The 26,402-nt window shown below is 40.0% G+C and overlaps 1 protein-coding gene across 2 annotated transcripts in view; it reads left to right on the top strand.

Annotated features, from left to right (window-relative positions):
- CPLX2 (complexin 2) overlaps positions 1 to 26,402 on the top strand; it is a 164,675-nt gene that overhangs the window by 53,068 nt on the left and 85,205 nt on the right. For both annotated transcript variants that reach the window (XM_060765579.2, XM_067463654.1), the window contains one exon: positions 18,579 to 18,647. The gene's annotated coding sequence lies outside the window, so the exon portion shown is untranslated. The remainder of the gene's footprint in view (positions 1 to 18,578; positions 18,648 to 26,402) is intronic.

The raw sequence follows: 26,402 nt of genomic DNA, 5'->3' as shown, positions 1-26,402 counted from the left end.
AACAAGAGCAATTGGACAAGTACTAGAAAACAGCCAAATTCTGACAGCCATTCTCTTCCCTAACAACTCTGGCATCCAACAAGCATGGATTGAGCCAATCTACATATAGTCATAAGGAAATATCTACACAATGTCACCCTCTTTCCGCAAAACACAGAGCACATCCGAACACTGCCACCCCACAGTGCCAACTACTGCCATTCTGATGGACCATAATAAATGTCCGGTAACTTGGAGATTCCAAGTTATTTAAATCTAGTTAGTACCATTCACATGTAGATTCTGTAAAATCACAATATTGGCTGGCTAATATCCTTCCTTGGACCATAATAATGGTCCAAGGAAGGATGGACCATATAGTACAGCAGCCAGAGAGCTCTGCAAGGGGCATATTGAACAAATATAGCTTTTTCCTGGGAGATAGATTTGGGTGGTGTTTGAGCAGCATTACAGAGAATGCAGTCCTTTGCCTGGAGAGGGAAATCATCAACAAGCAAAAAGGGAAGAAAGAATTGTATTCTTGAAGCAAACACCATCATTTTGCAGTGTGGAGCACTGAGATGTCATGCTACCCACAGCATCAAGATGGCAATATTCACTTGAATTGATGAGAGTTGCAATCCATCAACTTCTCCAGGGTTGATATCCCAATCATACCACACAATTACATTACTTTGATTCCACTTTAACTACAGTGGCTGTATCAGATGGAATGCAGGAAAATTTCATTCAAAAAAACCCCCGGCAGATGGCCATCCAGTTAGGACGATGGAGCTTGAGGGTGATGGGGCTTAAGGAGTCTGGTGTATTTTTTTTCCTCTGGGAGGCAGCATATTTTTCAAGCCATCCTATATTGTCTGAAAATGATGGCTTCCGTTCCTCTAAGGAGGGAGTCGCATACTACCAAGACCTGTTTCCTTTGAGGATTGACAGGGTTCTTTTTGTGGAAGGTAGTGTGCAGGTCTTTCCCTGACTTATTGAAGAATGCTAGTGAGTTAAATTTGGATCTTCTATATGTAAGTCATGTGCTCTGCCACTAACTAGGTAGCCACATTTTTAAAAGGGCAGGACTCCTCTCCCTTTAATGGTTGTGCAGAAGAGAGAATTTCAACAGGTATTGGTTTTAATACAGACTTACATTTGCAGCTATTCCACAAATGTATGAGCACAGCATGAGGTCTGTAGACTGCATAGATACCTTCCCACCTTGCAGTCAAGGAGGAAATGTACACTTGTTAGGGTGCCTCCACACTACAGAATTATAGTGGTTCAGCACTCTTAATTGCCATGGTTCCTTCCTGCAGAATACTGGGATCTGTAGTTTTATGAGGTGATTACCCCCCCCCCCCTGTCAGATAGCTATGGTGCCTCACCAAACTGCAAGTCCCAGGGCTCTGTTGGATGAACCCTTCATAGTGAAAGCAGTGTTATACTCCTGTAATTCTGCAGTGTGGATATACTCTGTCTTGCCTTTTCAAGAAATAGTAATCCAGCAAAGTGACATTGGAAAGGAAACAGAGTATAGACACATCCTTTTTGTTTGTGTGTATCTTGTCCTGAAAACAAACAAGATTAGATGCTCCAAAAGACCTGTTGTCAGTAAAGACAACCCTTGCAACTTTGTAGCAGCACTTCCAAGCCATGCTGTTGAATAGATGACATTGAAAGCTTCAGCCTGACTTGGAAAGACCACTGGCATTGTTTGAATAAAGGACAGAGAAGAGACACCTTTATAGTCTGCTTTTGTGATGGAGATTATGTAAACAAAAGAGAGTAAAGATGAAAGTCAATGATTATTTCACAAGTGCGAGACAGAGAGAATCGTGCAGACCACATGCATGGTTAGGTACTGAGATTAGCTTGCTTTAATGACTGTCTCCTACAGCCAACGGTGTGTGTGCATACCGCAGAGGTCATTTGAAGAGCAAGGCTGTTACTACCCATTTCATTTTTCAAGATTTCCTGAAAGCAGCAAGAAACCAAATGGCACAGGCTGAGCTTTAGCACTCAAAATAGTGGTGGACAGGTTTAGGGGAACAAATGAAAAATTATCTCTTCACTGCTGATAAACACACATTTCAGCAAACTGCCACTTTCATAAAAACCTGGAGCTAGGATCTAAAGGTCCTTATTGTTACATGCCTTCAAGTCATTTCTGACTTATGGAGACCCTAAGACAAACCTATCATGGCAAGATTTGTTTAGAGAAAGGTTGTCCTTGCCTTCCCCTGAAACTGACAGACTGAAGTTCCCATGGTCATCCAGTGGGTTTGCATGCCTGAGTGGGGACTCAAAGCCTCTTCTTCAGAATTGTTCTCTGACACTTAAAACCACTATACGAAACTGGCTCATGCATGCCCATAGTCAGAAAAAAATGGAGGGTGCATGCTGATTCATGAAGAGCTTGTCCATAATACAAAATAGTTTAAATTCTACGACTCATTTTATATTTTTATATAGATTTAATTAAATCAAATTTCTATTTTAGCTGCAAGGTTTTGAGTCTAAAAAACTGAATATGCTAAGACAGAGAAATACTGTAATGCATTGCATATTTCAGCCACTCTTGGACTGTCTTCTCACCACAAACGTCTATTAGTTCATTCTGTATTTGAAGACTAGTATACTGCAGATTCATAGCTGCAGTTTCGAGATGACTTTTCAGGTCAGTGTCTCCTGATCTCGCATGAGATCTCAATATGATCCTGAAATTACCATCATTGTGCAAAGGTTCTTCACAAGTAATAGGTCCTGAATCATTGTTCCCTCTTAAAACCAGTTCTTGTCAGCCACAAAGGACAATAGTTTTCACAACTGACAGAAGTTTATTTCTGTTTTCCTCTGCTTTCTTATTTCCTTTATCATGATGTTTTCCACTGTTAATTAGCAAGAAGTTTTAACCAAGCACAAGTTGTTCTGATGTTACTCTGTTTTTGAATACTCATATTACATCTTCCATCACACAAATGGTTTAGCAACCAAAACACCAAGCTTTTGCTTTATCCCCAACTTCTCCTCCACCACACAGTAGTTGCAGTGCACCTTGTGCATGAAATGAGTAGACTAACCAGGAAAATCTGTTGAACCACTTGGGCTGAAAACTTAGATGCCTCTTCTTATCCATAGGAAATACATGTCCTCGCAGTAAAGTTTTTGGATTTTGCACTGATTGAACTTTCACTTGGTCATCAAAAACAGTTTTATTCATATAAAGTCCAAGGTCTAACAATGACACAGTTTATTGTCTTTGCTTCTGTTCCATTGTTTCTTTGGCAGAGTTTGGATTAAATGAACCAGTGCTAGATATCTCAGTTTCATCCGTTTTCACCTACAATCCATGTGTGCATGTTCTGGGGTCTTCATCAGCACCAGCTGCTGCAATGGTTCTCAACCTGCTGCATTCAATGTTTGGCTTTTTCTTTTTGCCATAAACTCAAAAATGTTCAGTTGCTTTGATAGACATTTAGGCATCTTCTGGAGTCAGATGGATGAAAGGAAACACTAACAGCAACGAACAGGGCTTTAAGTCTCAGAACAGTACCTCAAAGTAGCAGACAATTGCAAAGTAAGAGAGCTGTGTTTGGAATAACCCACAGCTGCTTTCATGCCTTCCTTTTATACTGCAATGGGAGGAGCAAGAAGGCAGACACAAGAGAGAGCTCTGAAAGGGGGAAGAGCAAGAGAGCAGATATGTGACTACTTTCAGGAGATTTTAAAACTAATGTTTCAAAAACTATTAAAGATAATTACATGAGGTAAAAAAGAAATGAAACTACATAATAAAATCTATAATTCTGTTCACATCTCATAAAAATGTTGATTAGAATCAGAAATAAAGCATTTTGAAAGAACACTTATACATATTTTTTCACTTTAAATTGGAATGTCTAAAAATCAAGATCTATGACCCACTCATATCATTACATTTTTAGAAATTACATACAAATACCTTTAATCTGGTACCTAGTTATTCAAAAAATACTTGATAGTTTAGTGCAGTGGTTCCCAACCTGTGGTCTGAGAACCACCAGTGGTCTGCAAGAATAAAAATATGGTCCACAGCCTCACCATTACTACACCGTTGTCTCAAAACCACACAGCAACTAGAGCAACTGGTCTTATACCCTCTTATAGTGCTGAGGCAACGGGGATGTCAGGAGGTGAGAGGCTGACTACCCATGAAAGATTACTACTACCACATCAGCTCTAGACTATTAAATATGTTTTTCTGTGGGTGAGCAGATGGAAACTACTGGATGGCATATGTTCTGTATCAGAAACTAGAGCTGATGTGGTCTAGCCAATGCAATTTCCTGAATCAGCACTCCAAATAACTAAACCAAATCTAAAGTTGATCAAAAAGTGATTCATAACCCTTTTGGTACTAAAGTTGGAAAGTGGTCCCTGGTCAAGGTGGCCCCTGGTCAAGTGGTCCCTGATCAAAAAAAGGTTGGGAACCACTGGTTAGTAGAAATTAAAGTAGAAACTTTTAAAGCAAGCACAAATTATCATAGTTGTTATATACCTGGAAACATCGTAAAATGTATTTAAACTTATGGAATTCAACCTGGGGAATCTGATTCTGATGTCCATTTCAATAGATTGCATCATCTTCATGTCAAAAATGTTGATTACACATCAGCGATGTCGAAACTTGCTTGCTTGCACTATGTCAGCTATTGCAATTATTGCAATGTAAATTGGCTGAAAGGTAGGCAATGTTAGTGTGAATAAATATCAAAATTTGGATGAGATCGTGCTTGAAGTTCTGGAGGACCTCTAATTTTTGCTTCTTATAGACCTAGCATGGGGATTTGGTCAACCAGTCTAAATTCATGAGTAAACCAGGGGGTTTTTTAACCTGAAAAATGGGGCAGGGGAGGAAGTGAACCCATAACCCCCCTCCCCCCGCTTTTGCTACAGGCTTGGGCTTGTGTAGGACATAGATTTTCAGAACTTACTTTTCTCTTTCTACTGCTACCACTAAGTGGCTTTTAAAGCCTTGCTCAGAGGAGGAAGAGACAAAGAGCAGAAACTATTTTCATTTTCTGTGTTTGCTTTTTGATATTCAACAGGGTGTGTGTACATGTCCAGCTGCTCTCTTCCCAATGGTGAGATATATGGATACACCACAGAAGTTGTGAGTGATCACTACATCAGATAGGCACTGGAAATGTATGGGAAGTTTATTCATTTTTCTATAATACATGAAGCTAGAAGGAGGCAAAGCTCATGATTTCATTTTCTGCATACTGTTCATAATCTAGATTTGGTGTTTGTTTATTTTTTAATGCAAACGTGAGCAAATGTTTGCTCTTGAAATATTAAAATAACACTTAAATCCTTATTTATCAACTCCTATTATGACTGTTAGGTAGCTATTGTAAGTGTTGATTTGCAAGATTTGATTTTACCACATTTGAAAGGAAAAAACCCCAAATTCAAAAGTACACATAATTGGAAACATTGCAGAGGGAATAGATATATAATATGCATCGGAATGCAAGCAAATTTAAATGAGAAGAATTGGCTTGAGATCCTTCTCAATTGGTTTTGACTCCACTTAATGCGCTGATTAAAAGCAAGTCAATTAATGAGAACTGTTAATGAATTGACAATGCTGCTCTTTTGTATGAGCATGTCTTTTATCATTCTGTCCCTTTGTTCCTCAACTTTTGATACCCTGAGTTCCCAGAAGAGCTGAGAATATAAATAGATGAGAGTCTGAACTACCATTGTGGCTATGTAAACACCTTGTGTGAATGTAGAGAAAAACTTTTTCCCTGGCTGTCTTAAAATGCTCTGTAAATCTTGCTGCTGTCTAAGTGGACTAGGCTGCCTTAATAATGATTGTCTAGCATGCATGTAATGCTTTTTTGCCTTTCCATTTAACCATTAGAGATAAGCTACAGATAAGCTTTCAAAACGCTTATATACCCTTGGTGGGAAACAGAAGGAAAACATTTTTCATCTATTGCTACTTACTCCAGCAAAGCAAGAGAGATATTAGGAAAGAAACACTTGCAGTTCATTCAAGCTAAAGAATACATAATTTGTGGGGGCAAGAAAAGTATCAAACACCGAGTGGAAGAGATATGAGATCTGGAAATGAAATTGTGCTGCATTGCAGGAGGAAGCATGTCACCTAAAAGATATAACAGTTAAGAGACTTCTTAAGAAATTTAATGTTATATCCCTAAGAAAGGATAGCTAGCTTTCCACAGCACAGGGCCAGCCTGGATCTCCAGGGAAGTTATTTTTCTGTCTAGAAAGTTGACGTTTCATTACCTGTCTTTTATTGCTCTTTGTCCCTGCTACCAATGTGGCCAAGATAAGGAACAACCTCTACCTGCATTGAGTGAAACCCTCCAGACCATCTTAAATGAAAATAGAAGTGATAATTGGGACAAAATGTAGACCTGTGACTCTACTTGGATTCTTTTCCTGTATGATTTTTAGCATCTTGGCCTGATGAAGAAGCCGGTGAAACTTTGAAAGCTTGCACAATGTATTTTCCACATTTTGTTTGACCAATAGAGGCACCACTGGATTTTGCATTTGCTTGTACAGTATTTTGCTGTGTGGCCAACATCACTATTCTTGAATATCTTTCTTGAAGAGAAGAGAGTTGCTATGAAAGATGAATTTAGACCAAATGCAATTTTTTTGAATTTTCAGGGTTTTTTCCCCAAAGAAATTTGTGAAATCACCTCAAACAGCAGTAGTCATTTAGCAAAAATGCCTTTTTATATTTGTGGAGCATGATCAGATTTGCCATGCAGTCCATTCATAGCAATATGTATGCAACTGAACTGAGTCTTATCCATATGAATCTCAAAGCCCAGAGAGAAGTGAGACTTGGCTCCTCTCTTTTTCAAGATGGCCCTCCCATAATCTCAAAACTCTGTGAAGAACTGCAGTTAAGCCAATGTCACAATGTTACAATAGGATAACATTAAGGTGTTAGGTTTTTAGACAATACTTCAGTATATTGTGTTGAGTCACAGAACTGCTGGATAGAAGTGGAGAGCTGCATGGTTTGCAAAATGTACCTCGTATTTCACTAGAAATTGAATTCCTTGCTTGAAATGAACTCTGGAAAAGACAGTCCCAAACTGATGTGAAGATTCCAAGCGTTTGAAAATTTTCATCCCTTATGACAGATGGGAACCTCTGATCTCTGAACTTTGTCTAGATCCCCATCCCCCAGCTGAGAGCGTCCCCATCTTTTCAATAGAACATATTCAAGGAGAAGTGTTGGCCATGCTACAAAAATACAACAAAATTTACAAAATCCTGTTGTTTTCTGTCATGAATCTCTACTCTCATCCAGTTGGAAGCATCAGCTGAGAGAGCTTTATCTTGCATTTCCACCTCTCTGCTATTTGGCCCATTGCCTCTCTCCCCATAGGGAAGACATGTTCCCAGCCCAAGTGTTAGGTGAACAAAGAAAACAGGGTTTATGGTCTTCCTGCCTTCCTTCAAAAGAGCAAGCAGGAAACCTTTGCTGTGTATTTCTTGTGCAGGGAGGGATTAAAAATCACTTGGTGAAGAAACTGGCTCTCAGGCTAACATGGAGTTTAATTGTTAGTGCCAGTGGGGTCTTCTCTTTAGATGCAGAAAGAAGCTTCAGGGCAGCAGTTTTCGTTGGGAGGAAGAAAATAGCAACATCTGTTATTTACTCTCTTTTTTCCTTCCTGCAAAACATAAACGCTGAGCCTTGTTGGGTCCTTGGTCTGAAGCCTGCTGCTTTCTTTGTGGGTTGCTGAGCTGTCTGCCTCTACTTACTGCCAATACATAATCTACCGTCATGCTCTTTAATCACTGGTTTATGGGTTCCAGTTAAGTAACAGCCTCCAAGGTGATGGCTGGGGAGATCATCTAAACAATCATTTTGTGTTTATTCTCCACTACCTTTTTCACCTGTTTGTTGTTTTTGTTTAAGAGGCAGAGTTACATGTTTTAAACAGCCATCCCTCTAAAACCCAATTACCTCCAGAAGGCAACCTGATAAAAAGCTGCATAAGTGGCTTTGAGAAAATCTCCTTGTGCAGCCGTCAAGGGGAAACCAAAACAACAAAAGCCTCTGAAAATTGAGTTAACCAGCTTTAATCCTTTTGAAAGATGAGGCGCTTTGATAATTATTTCCTGCCGAGGTCGACAAGGGAAGAGAGGGAGCAAAACAAATACGTGCCCCATGCTAATGGGTTTGGATTGACCTCTAAGGTTACTAGTTCCCCGGCTTTAATTATTTTTGATTTTGTACCACCTCCTGCTTCCCACAGCGGCCACAGGGAAAAGTGGCTGTAGAGATTAATTCTGCCGCGGTAATCTTCCCTTACCTGGTACTTTCCATCCATATTGGAATATGACCTCTATCTTGTATGGTCCATGAGGATAATGGGGTTGTAGTCCACCACTACTTGAGATTGTGGGAGAGGGCTGCACAGTTCTGAAGAACAACATCTAGGATTTTATAAGTGCTGAAAAGCAGTGATGAGCTTATACTGAGAGTAAGTTTCAGACATTACCAATTAGCTGGGAGTGGAGGAGAGACAGAGAACAACTTCATAGCACTCCATTGCACCATAGGACCAAATGTGGTCCCAGAACATCTCCTTTCCTTCCAGAAGGGAAGGCAGAAGAAAGAGAGGCCATTACACATTGCAATAGCCTTCTTCCTTCTGTATCAGTGCTATCAGATATAACTAGAGGGGACTCATAAATACAGGATTGCTTGTCAATTGCCCTTGTTCATCAGCAAGGAGCTAGAGATAGTGGGATCATTCCCACAATTTGTCAGAGTCCCGAGACTCCCTGAATCCCACTGCAATGCTAGAGGCCATCTTCCCTCTCCCTGTGGCTCCAATATGGAGTAACTACCCAGAATGCCTGGCAATTCCTCGCCCTCATCAAAGCTTGAAGGGGAGTGTTCATGGATCAGGAACTCAACCCTTGGAGATGATGTGTGCCTGGTGATTTTTGCCTGGGCAACCAAAAGGCAGTGGCTCCTGCTTACCCAGCTGCTCCTATGAATTTTGAGTATTTGCAAACACTTTCAAGTGCTATTTCATATCACAGGAACTATATACTTGCTCTAAGCAGAACAAGTCCTCCTATACCCACACACACATCCCTGATTATGGTTCCAGTTATAGGCTTTATAGAATTGCCTAAATACCTTAAAGGCACCTGATTCCAACCATCTTTGAAGCTCAGTAGGCTCAGGCCTATTTAGTAATTGGATGGAACACCCCCAAGAAATGCCAGGGGGCATAGGCTATATGTCAATGGAAGGAATTGGCAAAAACCACCTCTGAGCATTCCTTGTGTAAGAAAATCATATGAAATTCACAGGGTTGCTACAAGTTGACAGGAGACATGAAGACACGTACACATGCACACGCAGTAGGGTTTGTTTGTCTGCCCACTCCTAGTACTAACGATGTAACAGTGTTGAACAAGGAAATAATGACACATTTTTCTATAAAGAGCAAAGTGGCAAGAAATTGACAGGAACTTTTGTACAGGTCATTCTTCATGATAAAAAAAGAAGGTGGAGGAGGAAGAGAGGCCAAAGCACTAACAGCACAAGCCTTATGTTTAGGAAAAGCCAAGCAAGGGTGACTCATCGTAGAAGCCTAAAGAAACAGATATGGTGGCATAGTGGCTAATTAAACACAGGGCATGACAGATACATGAACAAATTATGACCTCAAGCAGAGTCCCAATGACATGGATGCAGAAGCCAAAGGAATAATACACTCAAGTAGCATAGATTTAAGATATTGAAATACAACTATTAACGCAGCCAGAAATGTACAAGCTGGGGCTTACACTGTTAATAATTTTTATAACTATTCCAAGCACCTCTTGAAAAATGGCTGTCATAATGGTTTCCTGTGCAGTTTCATTTCCTGCTTATTTTGATATGTAATATGCTTCCAATGTCAATGGGAGCAAGCATAGCATAGTGATGTGAATGTGGGACCAAGCTTTGTATTAATGTTCTGTGATGGAAATCCATTAGGTAGCCTCAGGCAATTCACACTTTCTCGTCCTCCAAGGAGGCAAGGTCAACGCCCGCCCCCCCAAAGACACCCCAAAATAGGGTCACCACAATTTGTGGTCAGCTTGAAGGTACATTAAAAAAAAACAACTTGTTGTTAACCACCATTAAGTCTTATGGTGATCATGTGAATGAGAGACATACAAATCACCCTGTCAATAAAAGCCCTGCTTTTATGTCTTTTTTGAGTTTATCCAGTTGTAGTCTTCTCTTTTTCCTACTACCTTACCAAGCATTATTGTATTTTCTCGCAAGTCATGTCTTCTCATTTGTACAAGAGTCTTACTTTAATCATCCTGGCTTCTCAAGAGAATTCAGGCTTGATTTGCTCTAAGACCCATTTATTCTTTCTTTTTTTAGCAATCCAGAGTATTCACAGAATTCTTCTCCACCGTCACATTTTAAATGACTTTATTTTCTTCCTATCAGCTTCCATCACTGTCCAGCCTTTTACAATCATACATAGAAATGGAACATACAATGGTATAGACAATCCTCACTTTACTATTCAGTAATGTATCTTAATGTATCTGTACCTGAGGAATCTGTACAAGGACCAAGTAGCAACAGTAAGAATTGACCACGGAACAACAGACTGGTTCAAGATTGGGAAAGGCGTACGGCAAGGCTGCATACTCTCACCCAACCTTTTTAACTTGTATGCAGAACACATCATGCGATGTGCGGGGCTGGATGAATGCAAAGCTGGGGTGAACATTGCTGGAAGAAACATTAACAACCTCAGATATGCAGATGACACCACTCTGATGGCCGAAAGTGAGGAGGAGCTGAGGAGCCTTCTAATCAAGGTGAAAGAAGAAAGCGCAAAAGCTGGGTTGCAGCTAAACATAAAAAAAACCAAGATTATGGCAACAAGAATGATTGACAACTGGAAAATAGAAGGAGAAAATGTGGAGGCCATGACAGACTTTGTATTTCTAGGCGCAAAGATTACTGCAGATGCAGACTGCAGCCAGGAAATCAGAAGACGCTTACTTCTTGGGAGGAGAGCAATGTCCAGTCTCGATAGAATAGTAAAGAGTAGAGACATCAGACTGGCCACAAAGATCCGCCTAGTCAAAGCCATGGTATTCCCTGTAGTCACCTACGGATGTGAGAGCTGCACCTTAGGGAAGGCTGAGCGAAGGAAGATCGATGCTTTTGAGCTGTGGTGCTGGAGGAAAGTTCTGAGAGTGCCTTGGACTGCTAGAAGATCCAACCAGTCCATCCTCCAGGAAATAAAGCCAGACTGCTCACTGGAGGGAAGGATACTAGAGACAAAGTTGAAGTACTTTGGCCACATCATGAGGAGACAGCAAAGCCTAGAGAAGACAGTTATGCTGGGGAAAGTGGAAGGCAAAAGGAAGAGGGGCCGACCAAGGGCAAGATGGATGGATGGCATCCTTGAAGTGACTGGACTGACCTTGAAGGAGCTGGGGGTGGTGACGGCTGACAGGGAGCTCTGGCGTGGGCTGGTCCATGAGGTCACGAAGAGTCGGAGACGACTGAACGAATGAACAACAACAACAACAATGTATCTTCTATGATATACAGGGTGTAGCAAAATGATAGATTCAATTTCAAAGTAGTATATTTCACGATGGCACCATGTTACAATATTTAATGACTTATTAAGTTTTCCTCACCATTTTGGACCAGAAACAAATATAAAAATTACTCAAATGGAGAATATCTCATTAGTTTTTATGTTGAGATATTCTCCATTTGAGTGATTTTTATATTTGTTTCTGGTCCAAAATATCTCATTAGTATTTATGTTGGAGCCCCCGGTGGCACAGCGGGTTAAACCCCTGCGATGGCAGGACTGAAGACCGACAGGATGCAGGTTTGAATCCGGGGAGAGGCGGATGAGCTCCCTCCATCAGCTCCAGCTCCTCATGCTACCCCTCTATTCTGCTTTGGTCAGACCACATCTGGAATATTGTGTCCAATTCTGGGCACCACAATTCAAGAGAGATATTGACAAGCTGGAATGTGTCCAGAGGAGGGCGACTAAAATGATCAAGGGTCTGGAGAACAAGCCCTATGAGGAGCGGCTTAGGGAACTGGGCATGTTTAGCCTGAAGAGGAGAAGGCTGAGAGGGGATATGATAGCCATGTATAAATATGTGAGAGGAAGCCACAGGGAGGAGGGAGCAAGCTTGTTTTCTGCTTCCTTGGAGACTAGGACGCGGAACAATGGCTTCAAACTACAAGAGAGGAGATTCCATCTGAACATTAGGAAGAACTTCCTGACTGTGAGAGCCGTTCAGCAGTGGAACTCTCTGCCCCGGAGTGTGGTGGAGGCTCCTTCTTTGGAAGCTTTTAAGCAGAGGCTGGATGGCCATTTGTCAGGGGTGATTTGAATGCAATATTCCTGCTTCTTGGCAGGGGGTTGGACTGGATGGCCCATGAGGTCTCTTCCAACTCTTTGATTCTATGATTCTATGATTCTATGATTCTATGATTCTATGATTCTATGATTCTATGATTCTATGATTCTATGATTCTATGATTCTATGATTCTATGATTCATGCGGGGACATGAGAGAAGCCTCCCACAAGGATGATAAAACATCAAAAAAATCATCCAGGTGTCCCCTGGGCAACGTCCTTGCAGACGGCCAATTCTCTCACACCAGAAGCGAATTGCAGTTTCTCAGGTCGCTCCTGACACGACCAAAGTCTTTATGTTGCAGGATCACCATCTTATGAATGAGGCTAGGGGCTATTTGTATGCTGAAAGAGGCATCTTAGCAGTCATCATTTAAAATGCTGTGCCTCACCCTTTCAAGTGGTAATATAATAATAATAATAATAATAATAATAATAATAATAATAATAACAATAATCTTTATTTATACCCTGCCACCATCTCCCCGATGGGGACTTAGGGCGGCTTACATGAGGCCAAGCCCAACAACACAATACAATAAATGAAATCAAAACACACACAATAACATGATAAATTACATGAAACATAAAAATACAGCAAACAATGGTAAGAGTTTCATCTATGGGTAATTTGTGGTTGCAAGGATAAAGCAATTTCAAACGGGGTCCATTATTTTTTTTAAAAAAAATACCCTGTATCTTGACTTCAGGATCTTGTCTAATCCTTTCACAGTCACCTTCTAAGTCCTAATCATTTTCTGATTTCTGGGTAGCAGTTTTCATTCTGATTAGCTTTCCTTTTGTCACAACTAGGTTGTCTCCTATAAGCGTACACACACACACACGCACACTAATGTATGGTATATTTATGAATAGATTCTAAACACTTGACTCTTGAGTCATGTACTCAGTTGATAGTTGGACAGGCAATGTATATTAAGCTGGATTTTAAATAGAGGAGATTAGATTCCAACTGAGCTGATGAAGAGGACCTCCTTGCCTTTTCCACCCTAGAACAGTCTCCTCCCACTCCCCAAAATGTTACACAGAAGATAAAGGGTTGCCTTTGAAGACGGCCTAGAAGCTTCAACTAGTCCAATGGGTAGCAGCCAGATTTCTAATCGGGGTTGCGTACAGGGAGCATACTCCTCTATTATGTCAGCTCCACTGGTTGCCAGTCTCCTACTGAGCCCAATTCAAAGTGTTGGTCTTTGCCTATAAAACCCTATACAGTTCTGGTCTAACTTACCCATTTGAATGTATCTCCCACTATGAGCCTACAAGAGCTTTAAGATCGGCTGGGAAGGCCCTGATCTCCGTCCCAACCTCTTCACAAACGCAATTGGTTGGCGTGAGAGACAGGGCCTTCTCAGTGGTTGCCCCTCAGCAGTGGAACTCCCTCCCCATCTCTCCTGGTTTTTAGAAAGAATCTTAAGACCTGGCTTTTTCGCAGGCATTTGGTGAACGGGAAACTTTGAAATGAGACTTTAACAACTTCAATAATGGACTATGGGAAACAATTTGGACATGAATCATGACTCAACATTTTATATGTGGTTGTTAATCTGTTTTGGTAAATTTTTATGAGTTTTAATTGCTTATATGCATAGCTTGTTTATATTTTTATGAGATGTGTTTATTGTTAATTTCTGCGGCATTGAATTTTTGCCAGATTTGTAAGCCACCTTGAGTCCCCTTTCAGATCAAGAAAGACAGGGTAGAAATGAAGTAAATAAATAAATAAATAAATAAGGACCCCAGCAAATGAAATTGTGAGAGAAAGGGATGCATAAACGTTGGGCAATTTCTGGGTCCAATGTAAAATATTTGTCAAGAAATGCAGACATTGTCTGGTAGAAGAGCTCAAGGCCATTCTTTACTATTAAGAGGGCAACAGTGTTTGGATGTGAGGAAAGGGTGTCAATAAATGGTTAGTCAGGAGAGGTGGTTGTGAAGCTTTCTGCTCCATGTGCCCAAAAGCCAGAATGCATCTTGTTTTGAAAGAGAGGGAGCACCAGAGCATATAGGCAGGCATTTTGGATCAGCTAGGGGAAAGGTTTCAGATCCCTTCACTACCCACAACTGAAAAGAAGTATTCAATTAGCAATGGAAATGTGGGTGATAAACATTTTAGTCCATAGCATAGCAGCCTCTCCTGTTCTTTCCCGAAACAAAGCTAAAAAGAGCTTAGGGTCTTATTATGCTTTAGAAAGTAGCATAATATTTAAAAACCAAGAAGAATATTCTGCTGTGAGATGAGGGAAGGTGATTATTGAAAACCAAATATAGTAACATAGAGTTACATTTACAAAGATTTAGGACCCCGTGGAATACTGGGAAGTTCATTAGATGTCTGTCAATGTCTTTTTTGTTGTCTACCTAAATCCCCCCCCCCCCCCCATCACCCAACTCTTTACCCACCTTTCTTCCACCTCCCCATCCCCTTCCTTCCCACCTAGCAACATTTTTCCCATCCCCCCCTATTCCTCGGAGTCATAGTGTATCCACATGTTTATACGTAACATTGTTGTGTAAATATGGCAATGTATATTTGTCCGATATGTTTGATGTGTAAGTTGCGTTTGTATGGAATAACTGTAAAACCTGTAATAAAGACTATTTAAAAAAAAGAAAGAAAGAAAGAAAGTAGCATATTCTTAATACATCTGTGGTTATGAAGTTATGGCCAAAACTATTCTTAATAATCTTAAATGGAGCTGAGAAGAAGGATGAACTTGGCCTACAAGGATTGTTCTCCCATCGTAGGCATGACCCTGCCACACACACCCTTCAGCCCTGCCCATGGCACAAACCAAAAGTCCTTTTATCATTTCATCAATGGTCTACTTTTTCCAAGAACATGCAGGGCTGTGCTCTAGTGACTTGGCAAAGAGCGAAAGAAGTATAATTATCTATCCAACAAAACATCAATGTGTTCCCCTAATATTAGGAGGAGGATTTATCACTCTTGGCTCTCCATCCTGGCACAGGGCCTGGAGTAATGTAGGTCTTGCCATTAGTATAATTTAAATGCTATTGGGGAAGGCAGAATCAAGTCCTTGACTTCCTAATTTATAACTATAACTTGAAAGTGTTACATTTTCAGCCTATGTTCTTTATAATACCCCAGCCACTGTATTACTGCTAGCTAAGGGATTCTAGGAATAGTTCATCCATCCCCAAACAACATTCATTCATTCAATTACTGCCAGCTCCTGACATAGATTTTTAAAAAATACAGCTAAATGCCCATCATAATAGCAAAGAACAGTTAAAAACTTATGCAATAAATTACCTTATTAAGAATAGCATTAACTTGAAATAATTTGAAAGGATATGAAATACAATAATATGAACACAAGCAGAGCAGTTCGCATTAAAAGGTCCTTCTACAATTACAAAAAGTCTGCCTACAGTAAATAAACTACTGTCCTAACTTAGACCTAACTTCTGGCTGTATATTTCCTTAAGGACAGTGAGCTGTAACCACATGTGAACGTTTTGTGTTTGAAACAGAATAAAAAGTCTGCTAAAGAAAGTCCAATTCTGTAACTAGATTGTTTTTATTCCACTGCAAATGAGTCAGACTAATTGTAGAATGTATTATTAGCCATTTTTAGGATCTTGCTGTACCTCCAATGAGCTCAAGGAAGCATGGTATTTCTTCCTACGTCATAATCAGTACACAAATTAAAAGGTATACAGCACATTAGAGAAAGTCACAGGAACATCTGAATTAGCCCCTTTAATGAGCCTCAATATATCCCAGCCCCCAGAGCAAAATCTGCTCCACAGAATGTGGAGTGGACTGTTGACACCATCTTTGCTGAAGCACTCTATAGAATCTGAGCACAAGGTGAGGGGGCTGCTGAACAAATACAGGAAAAAGTACTTCACATTCAGTTAACACAGTGTGGGGAGAAGAGGAAGGGGCAAAATCTTACTGTTCCCTGTAGGTTCCATCAAAAGCAACTCTCACTGCCTCTGCTAGATAGTGTGTTATTCCTCATTAAGACCTTGTGCTTCCTGACCACAATGATGTTGCTTAGGCTAGATCTACACTGCCATATAATCCAATTTCTGATCCAATATCTGCTTTGAACTGGATTATACGGCAGTGCAAACTCAGATAGTCCAATTCAAAGCAGATAATATGGGATCAGGTACTGGGTAATATGGCAGTGTAGATCGAGCCCAAGATGCATTTGGAAAGTCCCGTACCTTGGGAAGTCAGACTTGGTCACGGTGGCCCACGCTCTTGTTACATCCAGGATAGACTACTGCAACGCGATCCACATGGGATTGCCTTTGAAGACAGTTCGGAAGCTTCAAATAGACCAACGAGAAGCAGCCAGGTTAATAACTGGGGCAGCATACAGGGAGCACACAACTCCCATGTTATGTCAGCTCCACTGGCTGCCTGTTTGCTACCGGGCACAATTCAAAGTGCTGGCTTTGGCCTATAAAGCTTTAAACGACCCCAGCCCAGATTACCTGTCTGAATGCATCTCCCTTTACGAACCACCGTGGAAACTAAATTCTTCTAGGGAGGCCCTGCTCTCGGTCCTGCCACCATCACAGGCACATTTGGCGGGGATGAGATAGGGCCTTCTCAGTGATTGCCTCCCGGTTATGGAACTCCCTTCCTGGCAATATTAGATCATCTCCCTCCTGTCCTTCAGAAGGATGGTGAGGACCTGGCTGTGGGATCAAGCCATTGGGGCAGTGCAATGAGGCAAAATGGTGTCCTGAGTTTTTAAGCAACTTTGAATATGGATATAAGTGATTTTAATGTTTGTATATATTTATGGTTTTATGTCCCGGCATTGAATGTTTGCCGTATATATCTTGTGCTCTGCCCTGAGTCCCCTGCGGGGTGAGAAGGGCAGAATATAAATGTTTTAAATAAATAAATAATTTTGTCCAAGGCTGGATCTACACTGCCATATAATCCAGTTCAAAGCAGATAATCGGATTTTATACAGCAGTGTAGATGGGGCCTTGGTTTTCAAGTACTAAATATTACATTCTTTGAATTTGTACTTCAGCAAATAAAGTGGGCTCTTGGTTTCCACTGGGATTTGGTTCCAGGGCTTCCATGGATGCAAAAATCTGTGGATGCTCAAGTTCCATTATATAGAGTAGCACATTAAAATGGTGTCGTTTTGATGGCTTAAAGGACTATCAAGGAAAGAGTTCAGTTTTCTCACCAGATGAATTTGAGGCTGGATCTACAATGCCATATAAAACAGTTTGTAACTGCATTATATGGTCAGTGTAGACCCACATAATGGAATTTAACTGCACTGAACTACATTATATTGCAGTATAGACCCAGCCTGAGACATTAGGCTAAGGTTTTCCATTTATTTTCATTTTCTCTTGCATTCTTTCTTTCAATGTTTAATTTTATGTCTAACTTTCAATATGCTGGCCTACTGGTTTGGTGATGGTTTTATTTGTTAACTTTCCCATTGATATTTTCCACCAGATCAAAGGGTGCACCTATACTGTAGAATAAATGCACCACTTTAACTGAATGCTGTGGAATCCTAGAAATTTACAAAGTTTTTAACTTTCTCTACCAAAGAGTGATGATGCCTCACCAAACTGTGTTCCCCATGATTCTATATCATTGATCTGTGGCAGTTAAAGTGCTGTTAAAGTGCATTAATTCTACAGTGCAGATGTACCCCTAGATGAATTAAAGATTAATTACATCACATTTATAATTGACAGGGTTTTCTCTATTGTGGCATCCTGACTATGGAACCACCCCTACCCACCCCCCAAATGAAGTCAGAATACTGCTCTGGCTGTTATAACGATCTGTGGTTTTAAACTCTTTGAAAAAAAATGTTTAATTTGCTTGTGAATACCTAAACTGTTTAAATTTGATGTTTTAAATTATTTTCTCTGTTGTACATCACCTTGGAGGCTCAGGTAGATTGAGCAGTGATAAATACATGACAGAACTAATTGGGTGACTAGCTAACTGAAAGGCTAATAGCTACCTGTAATAACAAATGCTGTCTGGGAAACCAAGATATTATTGTAACAATGACATTGCTAAAAGAATGACACTGTTTTCTATTTTGTTTTTTACACTTTGTAGCCTGCCCACCCATCTCCCTGTCTTCTCTCCCAACCGTCTGACATCAGGATCAGGGTGGAGGAGATCAAGGTAAGATCTGGAAGATTTCCATCTTTCTGTGTACTTTTTCCTGATAAAGGACAGATGTCCTAGGTGAGATTTACTGTGCACTTTATGATCTAGATTTAATTGTAGGTTAAAGAAATTTGTGCTGTAGCTGATTGGTTTCATTGTAGCAGCCAGTCATTAGAAGACAACATAGATGCACAACAGATAATGTCTTCTGTTTAGAGATTCATTTTCCCATGGAGAATGTTGCAGAGTTATGGATGACACAAGCATGGTTGACATTCTAGGTGCTCACAGATGAGTTTCTGCTTCAGGCTTTGGTTTTGTCATATAAAATTACTCAGGTGAGCGGGAGATATCTTGATACCTTTTCCCTCTCATTCTGGGCTTCTGTGATTTTTACCAGAACCTCAAGATTGATGCCAAAGATACCAAATTAAAGAGGGTACCTCTGAGCACACTCAAAGCCTCAGAACTGGAATGGGTGCTACCCCTCTATTCCGCTTTGGTTAGACTACACCTGGAATATTGTGTCCAATTCTGGGCACCACAATTCAAGAGAGATATTGACAAGCTGGAATGTGTCCAGAGGAGGGCGACTAAAATGATCAAGGGTCTGGAGAGCAAGCCCTATGAGGAGCGGCTTAAGGAGCTGGGCATGTTTAGCCTGAAGAAGAGAAGGATGAGAGGAGATATGATAGCCATGTATAAATATGTGAGAGGAAGCCACAGGGAGGAGGGAGCAAGCTTGTTTACTGCTTCCATGGAGATTAAGACAAGGAACAATGGCTTCAAACTACAAGAAAGGAGATTCCATCTGAACATGAGGAAGAACTTCCTGACTGTGAGAGCCGTTCAGCAGTGGAACTCTCTGCCCCGGAATGTGGTGGAGACTCCTTCTTTGGAAGCTTTTGAACAGAGGCTGGATAGCCATCTGTCAGGGGTGATTTGAATGCAATATTCCTGCTTCTTGGCAGGGGGTTGGACTGGATGGCCCATGAGGTCTCTTCCAACTCTTTGATTCTATGATTCTATGATTCTTGGTTCACGATCTTCCCTTCAGCGTCCCAAAGTAGATGGGGAAAATAATTATGTTACTGGTGGTGTTAAACAGATGGAATAAACTCTTGGAGGCAAACAGTGAATCACTTAGCAATAATTTCAGTTTTCCTTCTGCCCATCCCTGTTCCAGTTCAGTTGTAAGAAAAGGGGCTTTCCCCAACAGTGAGCCATCAAAGGCTGGCAAGTGTCAGTGTTATCATGGTGAAAAATCCCTCCAAACAGCATTCTGAGACCACTTGTCAAAGTATACATAAAGCATACATTCTTTAAAATAATCTTTATGCTGCGACTGTTTTGAAGATGGTTGCTTTCCGGCATGTGATTCCCTGTGAGGGTACTCAAATAGTCTTTGAACATTTTGTTGCCAGTTTACCCTTGAAAATACAAGCACAGCCTTTCTTTCCTCCTCAGAAACACCCCTTATCTTGCAAGTCTCCTTTTACACTGAGTTTTCAGCTATAATTCCTCACTTCCAATACTGGAGAGCATAATGACTCGGTGTGATGGGTTCAGTGATGGTATATTTTTAATATATTTACACACACATACTTAAAAAAAAATCCTGTATGTTTATGTAGCATTGTTTTAATAAGTCCATTTATATATGACCACTATTTATTAGAGAATTTGTATGTCCCTTCACCATAGACCCCAGAATCTTATAAAAATAAGATTAAATACACATTATATGAGAATATGTATGTGTATGTGTGCGTACAAATACATATGCAAATAAATGTTAAAATAGAATTAAATGCAAATAAAAGTTTAAAAATCATTAATTACAAACAACAGATACTCAAAAATATTTTCCTGCCAGTGAAAATACAACTGTGTTCTGGAATAAGTCTTACTTAGTTCACAGCCTCTGTATGCCTCCAGGTTATTTCTGACTTATGATAAGATTTGTTCAGAATAGGGTTGCCATGACCTTTCCTTGGGCTTGAAAAAGTGTGATTTTCCCAATATCTTACAATAGGTTTCCATGACCAAGAGAGGGTTTGAACCCTGGCCTCCCAGAGTCTTAGCCCAATATTCAAATGATTATACTCCCCTGATTCACTACTAAAAAAAAAACCATCAGGGATTTGTTAGAATGAGGTTACTTTTGCACGTTGGTTACTTTTTGGACTACAACTTCCAGAATTCCCCAGTCAGCAGTGAATCATTGTTCAGAAAAGTAATTTTTCCAAGCTGTCAGCTCAAGAAGTTAAAGGCAAGGATTGTTTCTGCTTAGCTTATTTTGATAAAAGAAAACACACTGGTCTGCAAAAGGAACAATATCCCACTTTGTGATATACTGCAAAACCTAATTAGCAAACCTGGATGAAGAAATAAATTATGCCATACTAGTGGGTTCTTTGCCTGCACAATCTGCCACTCAGCCTACCCCTGGGAGAAGGGGACTATGGCCTCAGCAAACTACTGACCCTTGGAGAAGACTAGCTAGTGAATACTAAGACAATGGGTGTGGTATATGCATCAAAGACTTCATTATGTACTGTCTTTTAATTTGTCATTGATAAGAGCGGTAAATGGGAGAGTAGATTACAATGCCCATGATGGAGAATTGAATGGACTATAAAGAGTGGACTATATCATTCTGAATCCACAATGGGATGGCCCATTTTAACAAAGCTACTTATTGGTTTTTTTAATGATGCTTTTTTAAAAATATGATGCGTCCTGAACCATAACAGGAAGTGAGATACAAAAAAATATTTCTGGTTTTTTGTATTGTTTTCACAAATATTGCATCATCCTTTCCTGACCTTAACGGTGTAATGCTCTGTGCCACCCCCCACCCCCCACCCCCCCATTTTAGCCATTATTTTTAAAGCCACTACTTCAACATAGCTACAGGGAGATGTCCATCTCATGAAGGAATTCTGTACGGTGTATATAATAGGAGATGGGCATGAAATTAATTTGGTATACATTTTAACATTAGCCAACCTAATTTGTATTTCCCAAACTAATATGCAATTATCCTTCCACTTACTCACTTCCCTGAGCCTTGGAATGAAGTTCTCCAACCAAAAATTAGCACAAAATACAGATTTCCAAAAAATGGAATGGAAAAAGTAAACATTCCAAGAAATAGAATATAAAATGGTAAACAATATATGAAGGGGAAATGCTTACAAAAATGTGCATATTGGAGAGATTGCGTACAAAAATGTTCATGGATTTTTGTAGGTGTGAGCAGGAGCAAATTTTAAATAACTTGTTGTCTGATACTTTTATTTATTGTATCCTCAAAAGCATGTAGTGCTTTGAATATTGAACTATTATTTTAAAATCAGGGTAAAATTCTCTGTTTAGACTAAATGATATTAAGCAACTCATACCACCTCTTCACATGGGGCATTTTTGCCCCATTTTGCTGCTTTGCTTCATGGTAAGGACAGGGCCTGCGTTGTGCCATCACACAATGTACAGCAGGCCTCATTTACTTTCCTCCCAGTTGGAGGGAAGCGCCGTAATCTCCACGACTACATGGTGGAAGTTGTATTTTGGGTAGCTCCAACTGAGCTATCTGCCCTTTCCTCCACATTTCCCCATGTGATGGATGAAAGGGCAGTGGGGCAACACATGTTGCCACCCATTTCTGCCATCTGATGAGAGGAGGAAAAGCATGCCAAAGCTTCTTCCCGCCCCTCTATGTGATAAGGGGAGGAGGGAGGGTGTGTGGGGGTGTATGACCCTCCCCACATGCCTTTCCTTTTCCAATAAATGCCAGCACAACGGCACGTGTGAAGAGGTCTCTCAGCTTTAAGAAAAGCTAAAGCAACCCCTCTTTTAAACAAATCTTAATGAAAACTTTTTTTATAGACTTGCCTTAGTATTGGCATAAATTTGAAACAACTTAAAGGCATACAACAGCAATGATTATCAACATGTTTTTTGTATGATCGGTTTTCTTTTGGATGCCTATACAGAATCTTTCTATGTTTTCCTCTTCTGCCTCTATAGTTGAAGCATACATTTGGATTGTAATTATATAGATGTTTCCTGCACTCTTACTGATACAGCCATGCTTTGCATTTTATCCATCACTGGTGTTGCTACATTTTACCTCACTATTAATGTCACTCTGGTTTTGTTTGTTTTTTAAAGATTCATTTCCAGGAAAAAACACTCTTGAATATATCCCATTTCTGTCTAGTTTAGCTCAGAGAAAATATTGTTATGTTTAAGGGTTCCATTTTTTGTTTTATAATTTCTAAGTTCCCAATTCATGGTTATTATGTTCCATATTCCTATTATACGCATTGTGCAGCTTTGGACTTTGCTTTCACATCTGAGCACATCAGCAGCTGAATATCCTTTTGACTTGAGTCGAGTTGCATCATTGGTTCCAACACTATTCATACTCATCCTTTGCTTTCCCAGTGGCCAGTTTAGTGCTTTCTTTCTTTTTTCTTTCTTTTTTTTTTTTTTACTTTCCTCTTCCAACACTCTCGCTTGCTTCATTTTGGATTGTCTCAGCATAAATTTTGGAGGCAAAGGACATTAAGATGTGGTTTACCAGTGCCACCTTCTGCATTATACTAATAAGAATTAGCTAAAGTACTTTTGATTTTGTCTTGATGAGATTGTGTTGATGAGATTCACCCCACTGCTGCTTATTTATTCACTTTTATTTAATTTTATCCCACCTTTTTCCCATTATGGGAGCTGCTGCTGCTCAATAGCTTCTCTTCTTGTGCTCCTCCACTGCTCACCTCAATGAAACTATCTGTTTTGTTTGCTAATGTAGCCATTACTCCTGGGAAAAATGGATGCACCTTATTCTGATGTATCCATTGTGAGCATTCCACCTTGGATGATCCCACTAAGAAATTAAAAGCTTAATAAAGTCTACTTTCCTGGCAATTATCTTCTCAGAGACACTCAACCCTCATTGCTATATTAAGATAGGCATCCGAGAGAGAAACCTACTATGTACTTTTAAAAAGTTGCACGCTTGCTAACTGATGTATAATCAGGATGCAGTACACATAAGTTTGACGAAATCCCCCTGAATAGGGCAGATTTATCCATTCCTGGCCTATGGCTCCTCAACTTGCCTTACACACTCCTCTACCATCACACACTTTGATGAACCATCTTTGAACTAGGCAGCCCACCTGCCTTCCTGACACAGAGGGTTATAGGTGTGTGAAAGTCAAGGCATTGGATGCTCCTGGCAAAGCGGTGTCTTGACACGTCTGTTAGTTCTGTAATAGCTGGGCCATCATTTGACATGGGGCGACAAATCATCTAATGAGCTGAGACACTGCTGAGAATGGAAGACTTAAGAAACCATCTAGGGAACAAAAGAAGAGCGTGTCAGGTGATGATCGATGGGCTCTTTGATTCCACCCGGCTGCCATCGTTATCTGTAATGAATTTCTCTTTGCCTGTATTATTTTTAATACAATAGGCAGCAAATGCCTCCCCTCCTTCCTCAAAAGTGCTGAGGAAGTTGAGGCTTCAAAATACATGATGCTTTCAGCTAGACAAAAGAGCTGGCCACCCTCCATCCATGTTCTACAATAGCTCAAGAGGATTGTGAAACCACTGGATTTCCTCTGCCCCACTTGGATGGTAAAAGAGGCATTTCAGCACTTTGTGAAAATTCATCCTGTTGTCTTTCGGGTGCTATCACTTGTTAGCTGAACGTAATAATATGATGACTCTCAAAAAAAGTGGAAGAAAACTTGTTCAAGGCTTGGTAAAATGTCTCTGTTAGATCACTGGTGTTCCTGCAGTGGATTTTCAGTAAAACCATACAAGAGATCTATGTAAGATCATATCAGTGCAACACACAACTACGGCAGTTTGCAATCACATTAACTGTTGAGGCTCCCTCCTGCAGTTTATCACTTTTTGAAGGTCTTAGAATTCACTGCTGGAATGCTTTAGTCTCCCATCCCCCTTGAACTACTACACAGCACTTGAGCTCTGTAACACAGAATACTAATTACCTCAATAAACAACAAACCCTGCAATTCCATAGGATGGAGCCTTGACGATTAACATGGTAGAAAACTGCTCCATGTGTTAAAGAGATCTTGTAACACATTTGAGACTGGGAAAAAGAAGTTGGTAGCATAAACTCCCATAGACTTCAGTTTGTTTCATCTGATACATGGAGTGAAGTACAAAAACAATGCAATAACTCCCTCCATCATTCATAAGGTTATCTCACCTTCTCTTTAGGCAATGTCTTTCCCCTTGCCTTTGTACTCCAATGACGACAGTTAAAATGGAACATGTCACCTCATCCCCATGCCCACAAGTTTTGCATTTCTGGTGCTCTTCACACAGACAGCATTCTCATAGAGATCTGTTTCCAGGCATTTCACTTCATGGCTATGAAAGCTTATGCTACAAACTTCTTTCTTCCAGTTAACTTGAAAGGTGTTGATTTATTTATTTTTATTTACCACATTTGTATGCCGCCTTTCTCAGCCAGAGGCGACTCAAAGCAGTTCACAGTCGGCAGCGATTAGATGCCATAACAAATATCAGAATACAGTTAAAACAATTATAAAAATAATTCAACATAAAAATGTAATATAAAAAGCAAATATATATGTAAAAACAAAATCCTTGGCGTCTCCTTACAATTCAAAGCCATAGCCATGTTTGCCTGGATCAGTGTTGCGAGATCCCTTTGCATACTGATCCAGACAAACATGGCTATGTCTTTGAATGGTTTCCTGTAGATCCAAATTAATAGGGAACTGCAGTGGGATTATTGTACTACTACTAGTAGTAGTAGTAGTAGTAGTAGTAGTAGTAATAGTACATTAACAAAAACACTCTAAAGACCATCAAAATCATACTCTTCTTGAGTCCCTTCAAAGAAAAATGTCATAAAATATGAAGAATCAGATCAGGACACCACAACTTGTCATATACTGCAGAGAGGCACGCAAGAAATCCAGCTTTAATGCATTTTAAATTATCACATTAAAATGAGGCTAGTTTTTAGTCTTCACAATTATAAAGGTTTTCAATCTTTTATTGACTTCTGTTGCAGTGAGTAATAATATGCTTGGTAAAAAAATGATCTGGAGACAGAATGAATTATGAGGGTTGAATAGATACAGTCTATTTTAATATGTGTACTTGAATGCAAACACATAATTTTGAATTCTATTACTTTTTTTAATTTAACGAACATAATGGAACATCTCTTGTTCAAATGCAATGTGCACATTTTCTAAGCACTCAGAAACTGACCTGAAGATTTTGGTGTAGATATTGATCCCAAACTGCAATTTAAATATTGATCCCAAACTACAATTTAAATAACACTTTTTTAACTTGGATGGCAAGTTAGGATGACATGTTTGACTTTAACAATCATTGCTGTGTTTATATATTAGTGTGTGTGTGTGTGTGTGTGTGTGTGTGTGTGTTTCAGGGTTTTAAAATGCATTGATGGTGAGAATGGCATGAACTGATGGTCAAAGAGGAGCAGTTCTCCAAGAGCCTAGGGCCCCTTCTACACAGCTGTATAAAATCCAGATTATTTGCTTTGAACTGGATTATATGGCAGTGTAGATTCAGATAATCCAATTCAAATCAGATAATGTGGATTATCTGCCTTGATATTCTGGATTATATGGCAGTGTAGAAGGAGCCTAGGTTGAGAGCAGGAAGTTTGATCAGTTACTCTCTCACTACAGGGGGACCTGTGTCCCACCAGGTGCTGTT

This window comes from Anolis sagrei, chromosome 2 (assembly GCF_037176765.1).
Source record: "Anolis sagrei isolate rAnoSag1 chromosome 2, rAnoSag1.mat, whole genome shotgun sequence".
Taxonomy (NCBI): Eukaryota; Metazoa; Chordata; class Lepidosauria; order Squamata; family Dactyloidae; genus Anolis; species Anolis sagrei.
The sequence above is the reverse complement of the archived record's forward strand: the minus strand, read 5'-3'. Positions and strand labels throughout refer to the sequence as shown.